This window comes from Silene latifolia, chromosome 5 (genome assembly GCF_048544455.1).
Source record: "Silene latifolia isolate original U9 population chromosome 5, ASM4854445v1, whole genome shotgun sequence".
In the NCBI taxonomy this organism is placed as follows: Eukaryota; Viridiplantae; Streptophyta; class Magnoliopsida; order Caryophyllales; family Caryophyllaceae; genus Silene; species Silene latifolia.
In genome coordinates, this window is record NC_133530.1 from 17512096 (window position 1) to 17530087 (window position 17992).

Genomic DNA, 17992 nt, shown 5'->3' on the forward strand with positions numbered 1-17992 from the left:
GTTAGTCGGTAAATGATTTTGGTTTTTTTTTTTTTTTTTTTTTTCCTAACGTGTGCGCTAAGGACTAGGGATGGTAATGGGTAGGGTCTGGGTAGGGTCTGCCTAGACCCGGACCCGACCCGAGATTTTCCCTTTGGACCCGTACCCGACCCAGACCCACAAGGGTCTAAAATTTGGGGACCCATACCCGGACCCTATGGGTAAGGGTAGGGTTTGGGTCTACCGTACCCAGTGGGTCGAGTTTCACCACTTTAGGAGAACAAGATTAACGATTATGGGCCTATAATATTAAAAAAAAAAATTCATACTACTTTAACATTATGAGTTTATTAATCTGCCGTTAATGGTGGTTGTCGGTCGCCGGCTATTAGAGAGGTGGTTTCCAGTCGCGTATCAGTGCTGTGGTGGTGGTTTTCTTGTGTCAGTGGTGGAGTGGTGGTATTGTCAGAAGAGTGTGGTTGGATTTTATCACTTTATGGGATGAGAGAAGAGAAAGAGACTTTAGTTGGATTTCTACAGTCTGGCAGTATGAATTCAGAAAAGTTGTAATTTTGATTTTTTTTCTTTAATAAAGGGTCTAAGGGTCGGGTATGGGTCTCATAACTTAGACCCGGACCCGGACCCGAAATATTTTCTTAAGACCCATACCCGATCCATACCCATTAGGTCTGAAAAAATGAGACCCATACCCGACCCGTTAGGGTCCGACCCTCAGGGTCTGGGTCGGGTCCCCGACCCACTGCCATCCCTACTAAGGACACACATTAAGAACCTAAATGTGTTAAGATTTGCAAAAGATTCGTTAGAAAAACCCTTTTTTTTGGGTCATGATCATTCATGTACATGATTTACTCAATTATGTACATAAATGACTATTTTACCCCTTCCATTTTACCCTATTTTCAATTTTAATTTACTTAGCCTTTCAATTTTCCCCCACCAACCACCACCACCCCCTCCCCTGCTCGTCGGCTGCCAGTCTCGCCGGTCGGACCCCCACCGCTCCACCGACCCAGATCCCACCGTCCCTTTCCCACGACCCCACCGTCCCAGGTTCGCCCCACCCACCCATTCTATAGCCTCTCTCGCGTCCCTGCACAGCTAACAACCACCGTCTCCCTCGCCGCCCTTGCACTTCAACCACCATACGAACCTCCCACCCGCCCCTCCCCTACCATCCAACCACCCTTTCCAATAACTCTATAACCCTAATTTTAATAAACTCTAATTATTTCATCAACACTTTAATTTACACTTGTTTGATTGAATTGAAAAAATTGATGCGTAATTAACGAAGTAATAGTTCTTGATCGATGTGAGAATAATGATTAACGATTTAACGATTTTTACTAATTTGGTACAAATTATATTAATTTTTGGAAGGAAGAGAGAAAGAGAGAATTATTTTTTCTGTTTGAAGTAGAAGGACAATGAATGGAAAAATTATGACAAAAAGTACATGATTGAGTAAAACTCGTACATGAATGAGCAATGACGTTTTTTTTTTGTGTTAATCAAGAATATTCCCTACCGACATCGATAGTTGGACAATCTTCTTTGGGGTAGGCAATTTAATGGGTTGACATCTTCCAAGTTTGGTTTTTTAATTCGTAAGAGTCAGGAATTAAACCCCTTACCACTTGTTTAAGAGATATGAGTTCTTACCACTCACACCAGCCAACTTTGGTAATGATTTTGGGTTGTGGTCAAGTGGTCATAGACCGATCATCAATGGTTTGCTAAAGGATTACTAAAAGCTAAGGATTGAGTCAAGTTCGATTTAACTTTGCTCAAATGAAAATGTTTTTTTTTTTTTTTTTGACAGCAACAAATAGCATAGCTTACACAAGAGCTCTCTGAGCAAGATTATGAGCTATCCTATTCACTCCCCTAGGACAGAAACTAAGAGAGCAACAATGAAAGTGAGACGCAATAGACTTAATATCATGGATAATGCAGTTGATAGATGCAATTAACTTCTCCGCTCCCACAGCCTGCAAAACCAAGTTAAGACAATCCGTAACAAGTCTAACATGAAGGTACCCCTCGTCCAAGGCCCATCTTAGCGCCATGATAGCTGCAAGTCCTTCGGCATGCAAGGCAGAAGAGGCAAACGAGCGAGCGTGAGCAGTATTCCTTAAGCTCAAATGAAAATGTTGGTTACTAGTTCATTATATTCGGTCGTGACTCTTGTACCTTCCCTTTTCGATCCGCAATTCTTCACTTATTCACTCGTGATTGAATAAGCTCATTGATCTTTTTTGTACTAAGAAAGTTGAGTTGATAATGATTCGGAAAATTCCCTATGTTTGTACATATACATGTTTTCGACACTACCACGACTCTACAAAACCTTAAAATGGTGATTATGCTGGTATAGTGGTATACAGAAACGAGGTAGTGAAAGACATAGGCACATCCGCACATAGCTTATTCAAGGTTAGCATCCAAATTTCCAACATAAATATGTATGTTAGAGAGAGTTCATTTTCTACAAAACAGTGTAGAATTTATTTTTTACCTTCATCTTTTCCGGTGAGCAATTGATCGGAAAATAATTAATTGGACTTAATTGCACATTATACCAAACTTATGGAGCCAATTTGCTCGTTGTGAAACTTTTGAGGCTAAATTGCACATAGTTGTAAATATTTGGGGTGAATTTGCTACTTACCCCGATCTCGGTTACTACCAAACAAACTTTTTTAGCATTTCCTAGACAAGTTATCTTGGTCATTTGTTATTGTTTGACCGTTTTCTTGTCTAAAATGATAGTTTTAAACAAGAAACTATGTACTATTTAAAGGGATCACGTCGTGCTTTCACACTGTCAACGGTTATAATCATATCATATCCACGGAGCGACGCATATCCTAGTGTCTTGCTTGTGACGGTCACAAGTTTGTGACCTCTTACAGTTACAACCTTCTCCCATTGCCCTCCCACTTGCCCCTTTGTCTCACGTCACAAGCATGTGATGGAATTTGTCCCTCACAAACGGAAATTTGTGTATAACTAATAGCGTAATCAAATAAACTATACATGGCTAATCTTCACCTGTTCATCAAATTAGTAAGCAAAAAAGTCCTAGTATTCAATTATAAACAACCAAGGGATCAAATATACGCAAATAATCATCAATTCATCCGAAAAAAATGTAGTGACTTGGAATAATCCGGAGATTTTTAATATTGTATCAATCAATAAACAATTAGGGAGTATAAAACATCATAACAAATGTACATATCAATTACAAATTTAATACATGATCATAGTTTTACATCTTCAAAAGAAATTAAATACTATAAAGCAAACACAATGAAAAAGTGAGAATTATATACAACTAGAAAAAATATGAAAAATACTGTATAATTACTTTGATCTATTTATTACAAATTACAACATTACAAAGAAGTTGACCCAAGTACCCAACATGGGGTACTATTTTCTTCATTTGTAAAGAGGGTTTGTTTGGCAACCATTGAGGTGTTTTTCATGGAGAAAAACACTGGGCACATGCGTAACAATAGAGTAACAGGGTTTCCCGCCTTCCCGGGTCGAATCTGATCAGTGAAATGCGATGGCATGTTATAGAAGTTGAGTGTTTTTAGACTATCAAGGTACTGAATGTCACAAGGGACTTCCAAATTCTCGCTTTCTCCGATTGACAGCTCAGAAAGAAGAGGCAAAGCTCCTTTAGCCATAGACACGGACTTGAGATAATAAAAGTCTAAGAGATGTAATGTCTTGAGTTTCGGAAATCCATAGCTTTCGACTTCCATGTCCTCTCTAACATATGCCTCCAGCAATTGAATGAAGTTCGACTAGATTAGGGAATAACTGTAGTGTCCCGAGAGGGTCGACTTGTATATTCGACCACCTTAGATGAATTTTTACTACGCCATGGAGCTCATACACCCAAGTAGGAAATGAAACCAGCGGCCTATTTAAGGACCGACATTTAAGCATTAAGCATACGGGGAGGAGACTTGACATTCGTTAAATCAATCAATTCACTCTTACTCTTTGAGAATACATTCAATGATAAAAGATACTTCATCCCATCAATTATAGAGCATAATTCCTCTCCATCATCCAACTTGAGCCCAACAATTCTTAACTTCCGTAATTGAATCAAGTTTCCCAACTCCTTAATCCAACTTCTATGTGGAACATCCAAATCCAAAAACCCGAGTTCTTGGAGTTCCACCCACACATTTCTCCACTGACCCTTCTGCAATCTTTATTCCGTTAATCTTCAAGAAGTGGCTACTAAATCCAATGTCATACTCGTAATAGTATCCAAGAAGATGTCGGAGCCTGCTAAGTTTGTTTATGTCTATAGGGAGTTCAGAAATGAAGGTTTGTTTCAAATCCAGGGTTTGGAGATTCCCAAGTTTACCAATGGAAATCGGAAGTGTTGAAACTCGTGTGCTTCTCAAACTTAAGTAACGTAAATTAAGTAACATACCTAATTCTTCGGGAATAAGTTCTATGGGGCCATGGGGGCATTGGACAGATCAAGTAGGCTAATAATCTAATAGCAATTAGTCTAATAGAGATTATTAACTCACCAATTAGATTTATTAACTCAAAATTGAGAATTTGAGATTCTAATGAGAGAATATCTCCTAATATGTTGATCTTAAGACTGTAAATGTGTGCCAAGTGAGCACATGTCAGCGAAACCCATAAAATATTCACAAGGTTTTTAAAAAAGAAGACAGATAAAGTAGATCTGAAATATAAATCACAGTTGTAGAACATACTTGATTTCTCAAATTCGCCACTTGAACTTCAATTATACTGTTTGTCGGCCTGTATAATAGACACAAAATCACACTACAACAAGCAACCAAGCTAACCTTGATTTCACTTCTGCAATTCAAGAGACTCTATAGTTAAACTGATCGGAGACTTTATCCTAGCTTACCAATTTCGACTTTTTCTTTAACACCTTTAACAATCGCTACTTCTTCTTCATCAGATATCTTCTTCTTCAAGCTCTCAAGTCTAAGTTCACACACCTTAAAGCTGTTAAGAATACTAGTAACAATTAGGAAAACACACACAACATTAAGGCCCTCTTTTCTATCTTTTTACTAGTAAAAATGTACATTAGTCGTCGTCAAAATTCTATTAGCAAAAACTACGGCACCAGAGACCCGGTACTCCCGATGCCCAACTAGTTGTACATTAATATTTGATCTCGCAAATTGTATGTATTTGTATATTAATTTTGTTGTCACCAAGTTACATTGTTTCTTAAACGCACGGACCCGATCAAGCAGCTGACTTTCTCATTTAGACTCTGTATCTTTGAGCAAGTTGCCAACTGATTTATACAATACATTAGTCAATGACAACATGCATGCATTACGCTTGTAATTTGAAGAGGTGCATAGAATTAGCAAGCACCATCTAAATACACAGACTATATCAACTGTATAAAAAGCATTTATCTATGGAGAGTTGGCATTTTACTAAGCACATCATTAATCCCTTTATAATGATGAACTAGCAAAGAGGAAAGAGCATCGGTTCATTGTTAAGACATACTGAATTCTTCTGCCAAGATAACAGGTATGTATGTTAAATTCCTACATTTTTAAGTTATTGCATACTAGCTATCATGTATACTAACAATCCAAATGTATGTATGATTATCTTAGTCTCTTAGATAATCTTGTGTAAATTTAACTGCTCTTCTTGATGATGCTTCCCGTTCATTTATTGTTTTTTTTTTCCTTATTTAACATGACTATTTCAATTTGTTACTACTCTTCCGTCTCCATCAATTGTTAACACTTTTCGCAAGGGAATTCTAACGAAAGGAAAACAAATAATGGGAACGGAGAAACTTATTTTTTTAGGAGCCACGCTAAGGGGGTGTTTGGTTCACACAAAAAAGGTATGAGGTATAAGTTTGGAATGAGCCAAACCCATACCAAGTGTTTGTTTCACAAATTCATGGGGCGTTTGTTTCGCGCATGGGTATGAGTTTGGAATAAGGAATCATACCTGAGTGTTTGTTTCAATTGTATGCGGTATGGGTTTGAAACTAAGTTAAAGTTGAAATATGTAAAATCCAATACTTTAAATAATAATTTTAACATATAAAATCAAGAAAATGAAGATTTAATCAAATAATTATATAAAATGTTTCATTTACAATACAACAACAACAACAACATCAGAGCCTTAATCCCAAAATAATTTGGGGTCGGCTGACATGATATTTATTTTCACATTTTTGTTTATTATAATTTGATACCCATGGGTATCAATCTCATACTCACCCCCCTCCTTGGGTATGAGAAACACATACCTCATGGGTTTGAGGTATAAGTATGAAACCCCTAAATTTGCCAAACAAACACTTGATATGGATTTGGCTCATTCGAAACCCATACCTCATACCTTTTGTGTTTGAACCAACCACTCCCTCAAGGGTTTCATACCCATATCTCAAACCCATGAGGTATGGGTTTCTCATACCCAAGGAGGGGGTTGGGTATGAGATTGATACCCATGGGCCATGGGTATCAAATTAAAATGAACAAAAATAAGAAAAAATAAATTATAGCATATTGTAAATCCAATTTTTATATACTTATTTGATTAAATAATCATTTTCATGATTTTATAATACTAAAAATTATTATTTATAATATTTTAATTTTAATTGAGTTTAAAACCCACTCAAAATTGAAACAAACACAAGGTATGAGGAATCAAGTTCCAATCAAGTTCCAAACCCATGCCACCCGCGTATGATTCTTAATTCCAAATCCATACCCGTGCACGAAACAAACGCTCCCTAAATGGCAACAAATTATTTTCAATGACTTAAAGTTTTATTTAAACCTTAACGTAAATATATAACTAATTTTTATGCAAATTAAACAATTGATATTTTATGATCGCGTAAAAGCATTTATGATTTGGAAGTAATGATATTCTTTATATTACGACAAACAATAAAAATTGGTTTATATATTACTTTTTGGTGGAATGTAAAAACTTATATAAATGATCAATAAAGCACGCTATATTATACTTAATTAGGTCACTAAAATGTAAAAACGATATATCTTCTCAAGTCAGCAGCCCACATCTCAATTTGATAAGGGTTACCATAATTTAAGGGAACGAAGAGAGTATTAGTTTAGTTCTGTTTTATTGGTTAGCTTCCTACTTTGTTTATTGGTAGACACAACGAAATGGAGGAACTGATCTTAAATACCTGAATCATAAAATTCAGCACGCGCCAGAGAATAGTATACCGATCATAAATTGACGGTTCTTTTTTTTGAAGAAAAAGCCCCGAAGGGTTCATAAATTGATGGTTCTAAATAAACTCTAATCATAACATTCTTAAAGTGACAATTAGACTTGAAAATAAACCACAGCCTCAATGACCGTACAAATCTACCAAATCAACTCGCAAATATACCGTATCACCCCAAGCGAAATCAGATCCTTTATCTTACTCCCGTTTTTTTTTTTGTTTCAAATGAGAGCACTATGTCGCGGGTAAGAACCGAACCTCCAACCTCAAAATGGGTATTAACCTAAATTAAGTACTCCGTATAAGATACATCAAATTACTAATATTTTTAAATGAAAGAAGTTTATGGGACAGTAGAACTCAAATGGGACGGTATAACCGTATAAGATACAACTTAAAAAGCTATGTATATTAAAACTCCCTCCATTTTTTTGACATCGCATTGTATCATGTTGGGTCATTCGGAAACAGCCTCTTTGTGTTGCTAACACAAGGGTAAGGCTGCGTACATCCGATCCCCCCTTACCCCGCAATTTGCGGGAGCCATTGAGGCACTGGGGTAATGTTGTTGTATTGTATCATGTACGTCAATAATCAATATGTATGTACGATAAGTTGACGATCTTAGACAATCTAGGATACGTATAACGACGGTTCTTGATGATTTTTCTACTTAATTCATCCATGGGTCAAGTTGCTACTTTACCCATTAAAATACCCCTGACAATGAATAAGAAAAAAGGTACATAAATGATGGGACGGAGGGATTAATTTTGTGAAAGTAAAAAAAAAAAGACAATAAATGAAGGAGAAACGTCATCAAGAACAGTCGTTATACGTACACTAGATTGTCTAGATGGTGGTCATCAATGATGTTGTTCGTGACTGACAAAGTTTGAGTAAATAAAAGATTGCACAAATGTTACTTCGGTTGCGAATGAACATTCTCAATTCCTTTGTCTGCCTATTTAGTTATGGTTAGTATGTCTTGTGAGATTTTTGGTTAATTTGTGGGTGAGTGTCCTCTAGGGGTGATTCGAGCTCGAGCTTGACCTTGCACTTACTTGGCTTGTGCTCGTGAATCAAGACTCGAGCTCAAGCCGGCTTGAGTGTCACTCGAGCTTGAAAAAATTCAGCTCATTACCATGTTCGCGAGCTTTAACCCGAGTTCGAGCTCAATTTGAGCCCAAATATAATCGTTAAGTTTTTTTTTTCTTTCGATATTTTTAGAAACACGATTTTGAGGGCCTATATAAAATTATTGGGTAAATTAATAAAAACATTTGATATAGTTATACAAATGATAAATATTTTTATAGAATAAGAGCAAGATATTATCTTATCACACATGTTCGAGCCGCTTGAAAAGTATCTTATCTCACAAGTTGGACCCAGCTTTAGCTCTAACTTGACTTGTCAAGTTATTGAGCCGAGCTTGAGCACAAGCCAAGTTTGCACAAGCCGAGCTTTGATCTTTGATCGAGATTTGGCCGAGCCGAGCTCGAGCGGTCTAGTTTCATTATCACCCCTAGGGTCATCAATAGTTACATTGCATTGAGCAGTTTTGGAATTTGGGTCAAACTCATGCACACGCCAAATCAAATTGAAACACACAATTCATATCGGATCAGCTTTACGTAATCTACTTTTCATCTTTAACTAGGACCATATAGAAAAACTTAATAAAAAGAACAAATAAAAAACCTAACCTTTCTTTGAACCAAGTGAGGAAACTCTTCTAGCTTCTTGGATAGCGCTGCTGCTCTTCACTTTTATTGAACTATGCAACTCCACAATATTTTTGGCACACAGCTCTTTTGACATGCCTGAACAAGCTTTTCTAGAAGTAAGCATCATGCTTCAACAACTCTTGCCCCCCAAACCCTTGCACTTCTACAAGCGAAAGCAAACAGTAGAACCTAACTCTATGTCCTATACTCATTACAAACAAAAGCATGCCTGAACAAGTTTTTCACTCTTTCAACGGCAAAACACCTGCATAAATAAAATGAAAAATATATTAACTTGATATTATGTCGAAAGGTGAAGTATCAGGAATAGAAAATGATACATAGAATGGGACAGAAGATCTCCTCTCTTACAGGCCATCTTTGCTTAAGTCCTCAAACTAATAACGTCTTAAATTAAATAAATCTTTTGATATACTCTGTATTAAGCTGAACATAATTTTACATTGCGATCAACATTTGTAAGAAGAAAAAAAGTGGAATGTCGACAATTGTGGTTAAATAGAGACAATAAAAAAGACTGAGATAGTATCATTTTGAACGTTATGATAGGTCACCTAAATGAAGGATAAGTTGCATTCCCCTTTTTGTCAATATTTGAAATACGTAATTTTTTGTTATTGCAGAAGTTACCATAAACCATCAAAGTAGAACACAAGTCTACGTTACAAGATTGCAAGGCATGAGTGATATATATTCCTCGATCCAGCTTATTCAATTCGTAGCTCCGCTGGTTAAAAGCAGAATTTCCCTGTACGCAGGTCTCAAGGACGATATAAATGCCATAAAGATTGAATTGCGGAGTATCTCGGGTTATCTAATAAATGCTGAGATGAGAGCCGAGGGAGATGATGCGGCCAAAGATTGGGTGAGCCGCGTTAGAGAAATCGCTTTTGACATAGAGGACGCCATTGAACGCTATCAACTATGGCAGAAAGAAAGCAAACATCACCAGATCGGACATTATATATTTGGAGATATCAACAATATGGCATCTACGATAAAATCCTTGCGTGCAAGTGCAACAGGTATTGCAGGAGCAGGGGACCGATTTAGTTTTACAGGTCATAATGGCACTCAGCAGGGTCAATTCAATAATCAAGGCACATTAACTATGACTTTGAATAACCATACTATGACATCGGGTAATGAAGTTCTAGACGATACTGCTAAAAGAGAAATCATCAATTTACTAGACTTCAAAAATGTTACGAAGACGCCCACGACAGTAGCAGTGGTTGGCATGAGAGGACTAGGAAAAACGACTGTTGTTCGAAGTGTGTACAACGCCATAAGTTCTCAATTTAGTCTTCATGCCTGGATTCACATGTCTGAACACAGACAGCAAGGTGCAATTATAAGGGACATGATTGAGCAGTTTTCTAATAAAAAAATTCCAGCGGACGGCATGGATGAAAGGTCCTTACTACCTCAACTCAAAAAATATATACAAGGGAAAAGGTAACATATTTCTAGATAACTCTTTGTTTGGGTACAAGTTGCAGATGTGGAGTGGGACATTCTGCTGCCAAACCTTTCCTATTATGGGAAAGGTGCGGAGGTGGGGTGGGATATTCTGCTGCCAAACCTCTCCTATATGGGAAAGATTTTTAACTTTTATTTTAGGCAGCTGCTGATGCCACAGTAGAAAACACTAATGCCATGGATACATAAGTAAGAGAGCCATATAATTAAAAAATTAAATATCATCCACTTCTTAGAACTTCATGTAGCACAGCATATAGGGCCGTGGAGTTATGTACTGCCTAAATTAGGAGTAAAAATGGGTTTTTGTTTCAATATATAGTCTAGTATAAACACATGTACTTTCAGAAGAAAAAAAAATGCACTGGTGTGAGTAACAGTTCCTTTAAGCACACATATGATAAGTTATAACTATGATAATTGATAAATCTCCACATAATTATAGGGTATAACACTGACCAACTGTCCATACAAGTATCCCTCTCCTTTCATCCCCCTTACTAGTAAGAGAATAAAATTTCTCAATAGTTTTCGGAATCTAGCTAAATAAGGAAACAACAAGACTCTATTTTTAATAAATGATTATCTTTTAATTAAGATATAATCTTTAACCATTATGATCTTTTTTTAACTAAATTATAATCCTCTAATTAAAATAATATAAATCTAAAAATTCTTATATGGAAACCCGATAAATTGATATTATTAGTTTGGTATAAAAAAAACTTACCGCGTACTTAATTCGTATAAAACAATTATGAACCGCTATTATTAATTTTGTGACAAAAAAATCTTCAAAATTAATTGAGAAATTTATAATTGACATCATTAGTTTTGTGGTAAAAAAAATTCATTAAAATACACATTTTATGACTTTACTCAATTTTTTTGATTAGTTTTCCATTTCAATTTTGTATCCTCATGTTAAAATATGAAAAATTAATAATATGTCAATTTTAAATCTATAAATAATACAATATTATAAACTAAAAGATCTATAAATAATGCATAAAAACTGATGTGGAATATCTATTTTCATCGGATCTATGGCACAATTGACTTTGTTTTGTACCTTCTTATACCATGAGTTATATATTTCTAAACCTTACAAAGTAACTAAATTGGTAAAAATTTCCCAGGTACATGGTTGTATTCGACAATGTTAAACAAGGGGACACAGATCTGATTAAACACATCAAAGGGTTGTTAGATACAAATAATAAAAAAAGCAAGATATTAATAACTTCACGTTATGAGAATGTAGCTCATGCATGGTTAAAAGGAATAAGTAACGGGTTGTACAAACTCAAGCCTTTACCTTCAGACAAGGGTTGGGAGCTTTTCTGCAAAAAGACTTTTCATGATTCTGTAAGTTGTCCTTCACGATTGCATGATTTGGCTCGTGGTATAGTAAAAAAATGTGGAGGATTACCTCCTGCGATAATTTCAGTTGGTAACCTTTTATCCACCAGGGAAAATGACGAGAAAGAATGGAGTAAGGTACATCAAAATCTTAAGTTTTACTTGCATTCAAATCGCGAACTATCGGGAATAAACAGAGCCTTAATGCAGAGTTATTATGATTTGCCCTTTCACCTCAGACCGTGCTTTTTGTACTTTGGGTTGTTTCCAAAAGGGTGCCCCATTCGGCGAATGAGACTACTTAGACTATGGGTAGCAGAGGGTTTCATAAGAGAATCTATAAGCGACCTAACACTTGAAGAAGTTGCAGAAGAATATATGAATGAGCTGATCAATATGAGCATGGTTGAAGTTAAATCTAGAGATCCATCAGGAAAAGTTAAAACCTTAGGTGTAGTAAGCAAATTCTTACATGAGATGATTTTATCGAAGTTGCATGAGCTGAGGTTTTGCAGAATTCTTACCAAGAAACGTTCTTTTGGAGAAGAAACATCTAGGCGTCTATCCATTTACAAGGCGCACAAGTCCCATGCAAAAGAATTAGACAATATTTCAAAAAATCCATCCAGCATTCGAAGTCTTTTCTTACAAGATGTAGAACCACCAATCATGGTTAAGGTTTTCAATAACACATTCTTGAAGAGTATAAAATTGTTGAAAGTTCTTGATCTGTTCAATGCTCCTATAAATTTTATCCCCAAAAAAATAGGTATTCTACTCAACTTACGCTACTTAAGTTTGAGAGGCACACGAGTTTCAAGGATTCCAAAAACAATCAGTAAGCTTGAGAATCTCCAGACATTAGATTTGAAACACACCTTGATTACTGAACTCCCCAAACAATTTATCAATCTTCACAATCTGCGACATCTTCTTGGATACTATTATGAGTATAATATGTTTGTCGAAGCCCACTGTATGAAAATTAGTGGAATGAGGATACCTGAAGGGTTTCTAGGAAAATGCTTACAACTACAAAAACTCGCGTTTTTGGATTTGAATGGACATAGGAATTGGGTGATGGAGTTGACAAACCTAACCCAATTAAGAAAGTTGGGAATCATAGGGCTCAAGTTGTCCGAAGGAAATGCTATGTGTTCTCTAATTGATAAAATGCAACAACTTCAAGCATTAAATGTATTCTCAAAAAGTAAAAGTGAGATAATCGATTTGACAAATGTCAAGTCTCCTCCTCGATTGCTTAAACGATTATACTTAAGTGGACCTTTACTCTCATTTCCTATTTGGATTTGTCAGCTCGAAAGCCTTGTTAAAATTCGTTTAAGGTGGTCAAATCTAGCCATCGATCCTCTTGTGTCCTTAGAGTTATTACCTAATCTAGCAGAGCTTCAATTGTTAGAGGCATTTACTGGGGAGCACTTAAAAATTGCGAGTCATGGATTTCAGAAGCTTAAGGTACTACATCTCTTAGATTTGCATCCTCTCAAGTCCTTGTCTATAGCCAAAGGAGCTTTACCTCTTCTCTCAGAGTTGTCAATAGGACAAAGCAATAATTTGGAAGTACCCAGCGACATCAAGTACCTTTCCACTCTAAAAACACTAAACTTCTATGATATGCCATCAGATTTCACTAACCTCATTCTACCAGGAAAATCCCGTCACTCCATCATCAAGAATGTGCCTATGGTCTGTTTTCATGACAAACACCCCAGTGGCAGTTGGCAAAAAAAATCTCTTTGAAGATCGTCGGCCTTATTCTCAATCATCATTACTCCCTTCGTTCCAATAAGTAATTATCTTTGTTTGAAACCCCCTTACAAGAAAAGGCAATACACAAATATTGATCAAGACAGTGGGAGTAGAAAGGTGACAAAATCTTGCATATCTTGCAATGCTGTAAGCATAAGTATAGTTGTATACTTTTACTTTAACTCTACAACATTCTCCATTATTTTCATTTTATATTGTGTTCACTTTCCATTGACTTTCGCTATGTATATAATTTGCTTTCTTGCAATTGTAAAATAAATGCTCATGTATCCTTATCAAAGGATATTTTTATACAAAAAGTGAGTTTTAAAATGTTAATTGATGTAATATTTCGATTTATGTATCGACGAAGAAAAGAGGGAATATCATTCCTTTTGCTATCCCCTTGTTCTTTCTTTCTTTATTATCATTGTACGTCCTATTTCATTTAGTATAACCTCTCACAATGATTCGTCAAGAAAATGGTTATTGGTTTACTCAATTTGTGTTTAGCATATGTCAAACAAATTGAATACACTGTTATCGTCTAATATGTAAAGTGATAACTCAATTAAGATATTTGTGAAATATATAGGGACATAGGGTCAATGTCGGGGAAAAGAATTGAACATTTATATGAAGAAATAAATGGTCGATATTGTTTGATAATTAATAATTTCAAATAGAGACAATATAAATGAGACGGTGAGGTATCGTTTAGAAATTAGAATGTTATTTTATTTGGTCAGATGAACGAGAAATTGCATTGACCTCTTTGTCAATATCTTTAAACCGTGATGCAGATTATCTGTTACTGCAAATGAGGTTACCCACTTGCCACAATACATACATTGTACCCAACTTCATAAGCTAAGGTTGAGAAACATATGAGATTCAAGGCTTCCGAGGACCATAGCTAAGCTAGAGAATCTCCTAGGCATTACATTTGAAACAAAACTTTAATACTGAACTGCCAAAGAATGTACCCAACTTCATAAGCTGCAACATCTTCTTGGATCTACTATAAGCATCACATTTTTTTGGGATTGCGGACATCATGAATATCAGTTGGGTGAGCATACCAGAAGGAAAATAGGGGAAATGTTTAGAACTACAGAAACTTGCATTTTTGGATTTGAATGCTGGACATAGAAATTGGAAGATGGAGAAGAAACCTGGCGCAACTAAGAAAATTAGCAATCATCGGGCTCAAGTTGAATTAAGCGAAGGATCGTGTCCAAGAGAGTAGAGAGTATTTTCTTAACAACTTTATAGTTGTATCAAGAAAATGTTACAGTACTTTCTTAATCAATTTCTGTTTTACTTTATTGCGAAAGAAATTGAATAATTGGGATACTTTTGCCACCTTTAGCTTCACCTATGTTAACATAGAACAACATACAAAGTATTTACTACTCTCTGTCTTCCACTCATTTTTTACCTTCATGGCTTCGTCTAAAATTTCCTTACAAACAGCGGTGGACGCAGAATATGAGAGGGCATTTTACGGGGAAAAAGAAATACGGACTATATACCAAAATATTCTTAATCCCCATTCGTTAGTGTTTTTGTCAATCAAACAAGATACCATCATACAACTATTCTATTCCTCGCGAATTGCAACTATTTATAATGGTAAATAGGTATTGACCAATTTATAAATGTATTTAAACAAATCAAAGAGGAAAAGAAATACCTGGTCCGAACAACAGCAGCAGGATAACAATGAACCTCTTCGCTAGCTTTTGTGCCAAGGACCTCAGAACCCGGCAACTTCTCTACAACCCATGTATACTTCCAGAACCCCTTCTACCGAGAATCGGTGAGCACAAAGCCACAAAATGAACCTGAATCAAAATGCCAGCTAGTGAGAAACACCAGGATTATTATCTCATTCATCGTGTGAAAAATAAAGCAGTACATCGTGTGTCATGATGGAGGTTTAATTTAGGTTAGCTTCTCCCGCACAAATACTTGCCATAAGGCCATTTACACAAGTACTTGAGTAAAACCATTTGAATATTACCAAAACATCCTCCAAAAGCTAGTTTTAGTAACATCCATAAGTTGCATTACGGGCATAACCGTCTTTACATCGTGATTTTACGTTGTAAAACCGTTTTACATTTACATCCATGGGTGTGACGCATATCATGCGTATAGCAGGATTGTATCGTTGGACGGAACATAATACAACTATTAGCCTAATCAAATAACTATACACAACTAATCTTCATCTATTCATTAAATTAGTAATAAAAAAAGTAATCAATTATAAACAAGTACGCCGTAATCAATTATGAACAGCTAAGTGATCAATTAATCATATAAATGAATGAGAAAAACAGAAATATAAACAAGAAAATGAAATTAATTAATTAATCACTGAACTAAATTAGGGTTTTGAGAAATTGGGAATTTAAGTTAAACAAACAACAAAATCAATCAATTAACACTTATAAATCAACAAATTGACAAGTAATCTAATAGCAATTAGTCTAAAAATTGAGAATTTGAGATTAGGGAAAAAATTAAACGCTTACAATTGAGATTGAGCATTGTTGGTCGTCCGGCGTCGATGGCTGAGCATGAACATATCGTCGTAGCTTTACTTTTGAAGGGAGTGTTTTTTCAGAAATAACTAGTTTTATACCCGTGCAAATTGCACGGGATTGTTGTTTAGGTTGTTGTCGAAAAATGTGTTAATAGTGATTGCTTTTAAACTGAAGTATCTATCCAAAGTATCTAAAATATAGAATAATAAAGTTGTATCTATCGAGTGTATCTAAAATATGGCATACATTGCAATAATATTAAGACTCTGTTTGGCAAGACATTTCAGGTACTTGATTTAGTCAAAGTAGCTTATTGACCAAAATTTCAGGTACCTTATTTTTTGGTACGCGTTTGGCAAGTAGCTTATTTAACCAAATAAGCTAACTGAAATGAAATGTTACAGAGTAGCATTTGAGATTTCAAGCATCTGTTTTGATTTAATTTTCCGTTTTTACCCCTTAAACTTCTACAAGTAAATGATTATTATATCCTTTTACGTCATTTCATCAAAATCAGTTAGTTTGTCAAACATTTTTTTATATAATCAGCTACCTTATCAGTTTCTAATTTTCAGCTGCCTAATCAACCTTTCCAGGTTTTAGTTAGATTTTCAGTTTTCAGTTAGCTTCTCAGGTTTAAGCTACCATTTCAGTTAGTTTTACCAAACAGAGCATAATACAACAATAAGTCAATAATACTCCTCGAAATTTCCAAAAATATTTTTATATTTTTAATTTTTATACTATGGCGTTTATTTGTATTTTTAGCTTTATTATTAATGCCGATGTAATTTATTCAGATGCACTTTTAATGAAATCATGACTTATCAAGTTATCCTCCTAATTAAATTGCAACATGAACGTGGTTCCTATTTTTCAGCAAAAGCAAATGGATGTTTGACTTATTGACTTTCAACCACAAAGCGCCACATAGGCTCTGTGGTTGTTGCTTTAATAAATATAGTCTTAAACCCGTGCAAATTTCACGGGTATGCTATTTAAATTTTTTTGTTGTAAAAATATAACTATTTAAGATAAAAAAGAAAATTATTAATTAATTATCTCCTTTTGAAATGAATTATATTTATAAACAAAGTTTTAAAATAAAACAATAAAATATCTCTATTTTTTGTTAGTAACTAAAAATTGAAATGTAATGGTTGAGTTATAGAGTCATATTTAAGTTTTTATATTTAAAATATAAAATTTAATTGCAATTTATGAAAATTGTGCATTAAGATTAATCAGCCGAGTAACTAAATTGGAGTTTCTATGTTTTCTTATTACTCGATCGATTTTAAAAAAACCCGACTTATATATATTTGACATGTGCACGTTTAAAAGGTAAGAATTTGTAATAATATATCTATATAAATATCATACTATAAAAGTATAAAATATTATATCATATATTAATTTATTTATGGTCAATGATTTAAAACCTTTCACTATTAAAAAGGTAGATGAGAGGAATAGAAGAAAAAGAAGGGTATTTTACTTTCGGAAGTCTCTTTTAAGACGGAATTATCCGTCTAACCTTAAGACTGGTCAAATATATGTCACTTGTGTGTATACAAATGCATATGGAGAAATAATATGTTTGTTTTATATATGCAAGTGGTATGATACTTGACCCGACTTAATATTTTTTCTGACCCGTAGTCTAAACCTAACCCGATGAGGATCATATATATATGACAATTCACAACCCGCACTCAACCCGACCCGTATTCAACCGACCCATATCCTAACCCGCCCGACTTATATACGTCGTATCCAAC

The 17992-nt window shown here is 35.1% G+C and overlaps 1 long non-coding RNA gene across 4 annotated transcripts; it reads right to left on the reverse strand.

The window, feature by feature from the left end:
- Positions 1-3335: 3335 nt before the first annotated feature.
- LOC141656918 (uncharacterized) lies at positions 3336-16295 on the reverse strand. Of its 4 annotated transcripts, none has more exons than XR_012548616.1 (5): positions 16200-16295; positions 15353-15503; positions 9001-9286; positions 4770-5034; positions 3336-4234 (listed from the first exon to the last, which is right to left on the reverse strand). It is a non-coding gene; the product is annotated as an uncharacterized LOC141656918 (long non-coding RNA). The 4 variants fall into 4 exon arrangements; XR_012548615.1 differs by lacking the exon at positions 3336-4234 and adding an exon at positions 4631-4651; XR_012548617.1 differs by lacking the exon at positions 3336-4234 and adding an exon at positions 13543-13720 and having other exon boundaries at positions 4709-5034.
- Between the last annotated feature and the right edge of the window lie 1697 nt (positions 16296-17992).